Here is an 8,722-nt window from a genome sequence, read left to right as displayed (position 1 = left end):
TTTTGCAAAATTATTACGAGATCTATTATTCTATAGAATAATGCATATAAATGCATATATGCATATAAATACAAAACAAGTAAATGTAAATAATTTTACCTTGCACCTAGATCCACCAAGCCTGTATGGCGCGCGTTTCAGTGCTTCGGAAATCTAGAACTATCTTGAATCTCTAATCTGCAATGAAACAATACATATTATTGCACTTACCAAAACATGGATGAATGTAGAAAATACAGAACTATTAGCTGAATATCAAAGAAATGGATTTAATCTATTTCACACAGATAGATATATTAGATATTATATTATATTCCATTCCTCCCTAGAATCTGGATGTAGCAGGTGCTCAATTGTCAAAAGTGAAAAATTTGGTTTATTTAACATACACGCCATAGACCGGCTTGGGAAAAAAAAGTTCGTAAAACCCAGGGGCCATAGACCGGCTATGAAAGAAAATTTGAGAAAACCCTGGGGCCATAGAACGGCTATTTAATCCCCTTGAACGGACCTGTGCATGGACCACTGAGGCATCAAAAAAAAACACGGGCCATAGACCGGCTTGGGAAAAAAAAGTTTGTAAAACCCAGGGGCCATAGACCGGCTATTTAATCCCCTTGAACGGACATGTGCATGGACCACTGAGGCATCGAAAAAAAACACGGGCCATACACCGGCTTGGGAAAAAAAAGTTTGTAAAACCCAGGGGCCATAGACCGGCTTGGGAAAAAAAAGTTCGTAAAACCCAGGGGCCATAGACCGGCTATGAAAGAAAATTTGAGAAAACCCTGGGGCCATAGAATGGCTATTTAATCCCCTTGAACGGACCTGTGCATGGACCACTGAGTGTCGGAAAATCCGACACCATTTAATAATCATACAGATAATAGCTGTATTGTATAAACAAGTTACCCATAGAAAACGTAACTTGTAGTGGAATTACCGTCTATAGAAAACGGGATATCATCACCACATACTATTATAATTCACCAGCTATTCTGCTGGGAATTATTCTTAAATACATTAGTCTTTGGACTTTACCATCATAAAACATCTTATATAAATTAACTTAATTATCAATATTAAAGTAGAGTAAATGTGACCCTTCTATCACTTTCTGACATGTGGACAATGTAAGCCAGGCGTCAGAGTGAGGAAGGAGGGCAGCCATTGTTTATACTAGACCAGAGGCTCACGGGAGCAAATTCGGCTCCTGTTAAATTTACTTGGACATAGTGTTATGGAAACTAAAAGTGTACCATTATCAACACGCTGTATACAAATTCAAGTTAAGTGTCTATCCGAAACCCGTTTATCATTCATTTATGGCCATTAATGTCAGGATATAGGGTGACCCGGTTAGATCACGAAATCGCCTCAAACTAAAGGTAATTAAGCCAGGTCTTCAATGTTCCATGTACAGTATTTTCTCTGATATAACTTGTCATATATAGGTATCTGGCTTTACAGCTAGCGCCCTTTTGACAGGTCAAGACGAGGAGGAAGACTTTGTACACCAGTTACTGGGTGATGGAAGCTACCTCAAAGAGGATAATTTGGTGTCTACACCCTAGTTATACCTGGTGGACTAACCTGCTGTACTATAAGATAAGGAACCTCTTCAATGTATGTAGTTAATACTGTAGTTTGATTGGCTGCATATATATAAATATAAACCCCCCCTAATGTGTAGAGGATCGATTTGTGAGATTGAGATTATTGCAGAAATACAGTCCACTTATCATTATACAAATTGCTATCGAAGTATATAAATTAACGTAAATATAAATTCTATATATATTCATATAAATTAAATAAATATAAATCTCACAGGTCGGTTCCCACATTATTTGGTCCTTCGAACCGGATAACGGATTATTTGATCCTTTGAACCCACATTTGGTCATCTTAGTACCGGATGAACCAGTTAACCAGTGGATTCATTAAATATACTAGTGCAGTGTGATTTAAACAAAGCCAGTCAATGACGGCGGCGTTGACTCGTGCGAGTTCACGAGCCCCGCTCAGTTCAGATCAGCCTTAGTCAGCGGTTTCATGCACGTCCACGGATTTGGTGGTGTGTTATTCTGTGAAATGACAGCGCTAATATAGAAGCCAGCCAAATTAGTGGCTGTGTCCTCGCAAGATTGTTCACGGATTTCGTGGTGTTACATTTCGCGAGAGATTATCCACGAATTTTGTGGACTTTATTTCGCGAGGTCACTAATAATATTTAATACTTCTTGATAATATTAGAAGTTTTATAGAGGCTAATTAAGAGGCTATTATCAATAATTGTGTATATTATTTCTCCAAAATAGAGAATTATTTAATATATACTGCACTAATGTTCACAGTATAATATTTACTAATTGCCAACCCACAACAGGGTAGGATATTAACCATTGACTAGTTGAACTATTATTGCTCATCCTAGTCCCATTATTACCATAGTCAGTTGTACTATATTGAACAACCTAACACCATTAATGAATGGTGCAGACCCTATTTTGGGTGTAATTTTTATCAACTCGAGTTGAGTTGTGTATATATAATAATTTACTTATGATCATTACACCTTTGAGTGATTAATTAGTGTCAATACCATCCTAGGGTGATATAGATGAGCTAACCTAAAGGTACTTCCAGTGACACTGGTTTATCACTCAAATCATTAGCGTGGATGATTGTATATATATAATGTGTATTAATTTTAAGTGCTAATCTCTAGTAGAGGTAGGATTACAGCCTAGCGAGTGCAGAATTTACCCTAGGCTACCATCAGTGCTTGTTCAGTATTATGAGCAGCCCAAGTACAAGCCCCACAAGGCTAAAACAGTAGTATCCCATCTGAGATTAACTAATGACGGCTATGATCTGGCAGTAAAACTCCTCAAAGATAATTATGCTGATCCAGAAGTAAGAACATCACATTTAGTTCATGAGCTGTTGCATTTACCCCCACCGGAGGCTTCAGCTGATTCACTCCAAGTCTTCAAGCTGGAGGTAGAATCATTGATCAATGCCCTCAGCCTGACAGCAGATACAAACGGGGCTGAGTGGGTCTTGAAAATAATTGTCCAGGAAAAAATACCTAGGGACATATTGAGACAAATGAGTGCTCATTACAATAAAAGCATCTTATCCATGAATGAAATATCTGAAGGTTTAAAGTCAGTAGTTCAACAATTACGAACACATGACAAATTAAAACCACCAAGTAAACCCTCAGAACCAATAATAGTAAACCACAGAGTACCAAAGGTACTCCAAATCAATCTAGACAATATAATTCAACACCAAAGTGGAACAGTAGCAGTGTGGGCGTATATGCAGTGGGACCCTCCAAGCCTATAGTTACTGTGTCACCCAAGAACGTGACACCAAAGGGTACTGGAAGCTATGGAACATGTTTGTTCTGCAATGAGAAACATTCAATGTACCACTGCCCTAATTTTCCTGATAGTGACGCCCGTGTTGAGCGACTCAAAGATTTGCAACATTGCACGAGGTGCCTCAGGAAACATAACATCAACGACTGTGATACCCAATTACACACCTGTAATAGGTGTAACAAAGGTCAGCACCATGCAGCATTGTGCAGAGACACCAAAACAACGTCTCCAAACCCCAAGGTGGAAGATAGCATTCCCACCACAGTACAGTACTGCAAGGTGCAACAAACAAAGAGTGTCCAATCGGCAAAGTCTAAAGGTAATACGACTTTGCCTACTGCCCAAATTACCATCCTGAATAAGAGGGCCAAGGTCCATACCCGTGGGTTGTTTGACCAAGGATCCCAGAGAACATATATTACTAAAACGTTGGCAGATGAACTACAATTAAGGCCTGTAGCCCAGACGTCATTCAACATCTCAGGGTTTGTAACAGATGCAGGACCTCAAGTCTACCAGGTGGTACAACCATCAGTACGCTTAGGCAGGTACGTCTGTCGAGTACAAGCCATTGTGGTGGACAAAATACCAGTAGACCTACAAGTTCAACGTCTGAGAGCAACAGCCAAATTCCTGAGAAATAGAGGAATAAAATTGGCAGATAATATTAAGTCTGATCACCTCACCGACTTCGGTCTCCTTGTAGGGACAGACTATTGCCATCGATTCATCGGTAGCCCTACTAAATATCAGGGTATAACCATGTTAAACTCTGCAGGAGGTAAATTACTCTCAGGCCCAGTATCAAGCCTGAGGAGACCTATGCCTGCAGATAAACAATACCAATAGAAACTAAATTTGTCAGCTGATTATATTTCTCCAGTAGCATTATACTAAGGAGATTACAGCTGACTATACCAACAGAGGTTGATGTTAGTATCATCATTTAAAGCTGGAGATGAGTTCATGAGGCCTCAGTGGCAAATCAGTGAACAGTAGCCTAAAACAGCTACAAGTCACTGCGACCAATGTCACTGAACCCACTGCAGTCTCAGAACCATACTTTACTTTAATGATGAGCTATTCAATCTTCTGAATCAATTAACTAAATTAAACCCCAATAAATCTGATGACTGATTTGATACATTTATTATTTAATCAAGATGTATTCCATGGGCCTCAGTGTTTATATATCAGTGACCAGTTACCTGAACAAACTTCAAGTTATATCTAATGTCACTGATCTCACTGCAGTCCCTGAATCATACTTGACTGTAGTACTTGATCACATCCAGTCTTCTGGGTTAAATAATATGTAATTAGGCTTGAATATTAGCCTTTCAAGAGTTGACAGGGAAATGAAATCGCATTAGACTTCTAACCCCTGCAACTCTAGTACGGGACATCCGTCCTGTACGAACAGACACACAAATGTGTGATTACTAACTACTAACATCAAATTAATCTAATAATTCGAAGGAGGAGTATCGGTGTTCGTCTGTTCTAAATAGGACTTCGACCCGTGAGCAGCCCCTGGGGAATTATGTCGGAAAATCCGACACCATTTAATAATCATACAGATAATAGCTGTATTGTATAAACAAGTTACCCATAGAAAACATAACTTGTAGTGGAATTACCGTCTATAGAAAACGGGATATCATCACCACATACTATTATAATTCACCAGCTATTCTGCTGGGAATTATTCTTAAATACATTAGTCTTTGGACTTTACCATCATAAAACATCTTATATAAATTACTTAATTATCAATATTAAAGTAGAGTAAATGTGACCCTTCTATCACTTTCTGACATGTGGACAATGTAAGCCAGGCGTCAGAGTGAGGAAGGAGGGCAGCCATTGTTTTTACTAGACCAGAGGCTCACGGGAGCAAATTCGGCTCCTGTTAAATTTACTTGGACGTAGTGTTATGGAAACTAAAAGTGTACCATTATCAACACGCTGTATACAAATTCAAGTTAAGTGTCTATCCGAAACCCGTTTATCATTCATTTATGGCCATTAATGTCAGGATATAGGGTGACCCGGTTAGATCACGAAATCGCCTCAAACTAAAGGTAATTAAGCCAGGTCTTCAATGTTCCATGTACAGTATTTTCTCTGATATAACTTGTCATATATAGGTATCTGGCTTTACAGCTAGCGCCCTTTTGACAGGTCAAGACGAGGAGGAAGACTTTGTGCACCAGTTACTGGGTGATGGAAGCTACCTCAAAGAGGATAATTTGGTGTCTACACCCTAGTTATACCTGGTGGACTAACCTGCTGTACTATAAGATAAGGAACCTCTTCAATGTATGTAGTTAATACTGTAGTTTGATTGGCTGCATATATATAAATATAAACCCCCCCTAATGTGTAGAGGATCGATTTGTGAGATTGAGATTATTGCAGAAATACAGTCCACTTATCATTATACAAATTGCTATCGAAGTATATAAATTAACGTAAATATAAATTCTATATATATTCATATAAATTAAATAAATATAAATCTCACAGGTCGGTTCCCACACTGAGGCATCAAAAAAAAAACACGGGCCATAGACCGGCTTGGGAAAAAAAAGTTTGTAAAACCCAGGGGCCATAGACCGGCTATTTAATCGCCTTGAACGGACATGTGCATGGACCACTGAGGTATCGAAAAAAAACACGGGCCATAGACCGGCTTGGGAAAAAAATGCTAGGTTAGGCTAGGTAAAAAAGAAAGGAGCTAGGTTAGACTATGTATGTTTAAATCTCTGATTTAAGCAGAGCCTGTGTTCAGTCAAATAACTGAATTTATCAAATCTTATCCTTGTATAATATACAAGCTGATGTGAGATCCCTGTCTACAGGTGGACTGGAACTTCTATCAACTAATCCATACATCAAACCTGTCCCTTACAGCCCACAATCTATCATTAGGAAAACCATGTGAGAAATCTTTAAGGAATTCTGATAAAGAAAGAGATCTAGGGGTGGTTCTAAATAGAAAACAATCACCTGAGGACCACATAAAGAACATTGTGTGAGGAGCCTATGCCATGCATTCCAACTTCAGAATTGCTTTTAAATACATGGATGGCGAAATACTAAAGAAATTGTTCACCACTTTTGCTAGTCCAAAGCTAGAATATGCAGCAGTTGTGGGGTGCCCTTATTGTGTGCCCATATTGGGGTGCCATCACATTTAAACCAACCAAGCCCACAAATACGTCAACATGGACCAGCATTACACAGTCTAACATACTCTGTTAGATGTAACAACTAAATTTGTGAATTCAAGACCTAATCTATTGCATAATACAGTGTTAGTACGAGAAAAACATTACTTACATTCGAAGCCGTGTTTTAAAATGGCGGCGGTCTTGTTGTACTGACGCTCCAAACTGTGTGTTCGTTTGCGTATGATGAACGTGTGACAATTTACTACAACAATTATTTAATTATTCTTATTCTTTATTTTACTATTTTTAGGGCACATGAAATTTCCAACTTATTTGCACACAATAATATAATTGCATTGTCATAACCTTTATCTATTACGGAAAATACGATGACATGAACGAAGTCAAAGTGAAGTTGAAGTCAAAGTCATTCGCCGAACGTATTAGTCATTTTTTTTCTCCCAAACGATAGGGGATAACAAATCCACAGAGCATATAAGTGTACAGTAAAGTCAATTTTATTCAGGAAAGTACATACATAGTTGATTTACAAACATAATGTTGGATTTATAGATAGAGCTAGTGCACACAATACCTAAAGCCAATATAGTAGGCATATAGCATTTCAGGCAACCGGGCAGTATATATGGACCCCTTACTCAAATCTCTGAATATGTTAGATATTAAGTCCCTGCACATACTCTCATGTGTATTTTATATATATAAAACGCTGCACTGTAATGTCAATCCTGACCCTAAAAGCTTCCTAGAAGGTTGTAACAGATCCCATGAGCACCACACCAGAAACAAATACCTATTTGATATTCCAAGAGTACGACTTAGTCAAACTAGAAATGCTTTACAAATCAAGGGACCTCAAATGTGGAATGACCTTCCCAATTATGTTAAAAACTGTACCTCTCCCAACCAGTTTAAGATAAATAAAGATAAATTTATAAGTTAAGAAAAATTCCACAAATCAACAACCCTGTTACTGACCCAGTATTTACCCAAGTCTTTCCTAAATCTAAACTTTTCCAATTTATACCCATTGTTTCGTGTTCTATCGTGTGTTGACAATTTTAATAACCTATTAATATCCCCTTTGTTATATCCATTCAGGAAATTGTGGTCGATCTCGAACCCATTGTTGATGTGATGACTTATATTGAATTTTGTAACTATATCATCAAGATTGTAACCAGCTTAGCTAAATGTAGTGTGGGGTTCAGTCCCTAAGCCCATATATGTGCCTCTCTAACCATTTAGGTTACAGGGCAAAAACATAAAAACAAAGGTAACTGCAGAAGGCCTATTGGCCCATACCAGGCATGCAGCTCCTATCTATAACAGATAAACACTAAGTACTACCTAATTAACTCAATGTAACCTACCTAACCACCAAAATGTCAATCCATATCTTTTATTTTAAACAATGCTGTTTTGTTGACCAAATTGTATTTATACTCTTTTTCTGTCATGTTTCTCCCACCCCTGTTTTTTCCCTTTTTTCTTATTTTTTCTTAACATAATTCATACTTTAATTAGGCGGATCAGGACATCACCTGATCAAACACATCAAACATCGTTTGACCACCATCAAACACACACATTTCGTGTGTGTTTGACGCTCACTGATATGTACCAGCGTTGTTTTATATATGGTGCTATTCTATCTTACGCTTTGTTGCTCTTTTTTACCTACGGGCTCATAGAACATTCTATTGCGAAAACATTGGCACAAAAATGAATGACGTACATACAATAATAATGTCAGGACAGTGAAATAATTATAAACTTTCAAAGCGCTGTATCGCCCATGTGTCGTCTTGTCACCAATACTGGGTAACAGTTCCGCCACTTCCCACACTCTTGCGGGTGGGCAGCAACCATTATTCTACGTTTATATTCATATCACCGTGTTGGGAATTCCATTGCGAGTACATTGATACCAAAATTAACGCTGTAGAACAAGTGTGGAAGTGATAACAATCCCAAGAGTAAAAACATTTTGTTGCTCTTGGGCACTCACGGCGAGTCATCTACGTAGGTATTTATTGGGTGCTGGTATTCATATAACTTTTGGTGACCGTTTTTACTGATGTTCTTCTAGAGAATGTTATTGCGAACACGTTGGTACAAAAATGAAAT

Source organism: Procambarus clarkii, chromosome 47 (genome assembly GCF_040958095.1).
Source record: "Procambarus clarkii isolate CNS0578487 chromosome 47, FALCON_Pclarkii_2.0, whole genome shotgun sequence".
Classification (NCBI taxonomy): domain Eukaryota; kingdom Metazoa; phylum Arthropoda; class Malacostraca; order Decapoda; family Cambaridae; genus Procambarus; species Procambarus clarkii.
This window is presented reverse-complemented; position numbering follows the sequence as displayed.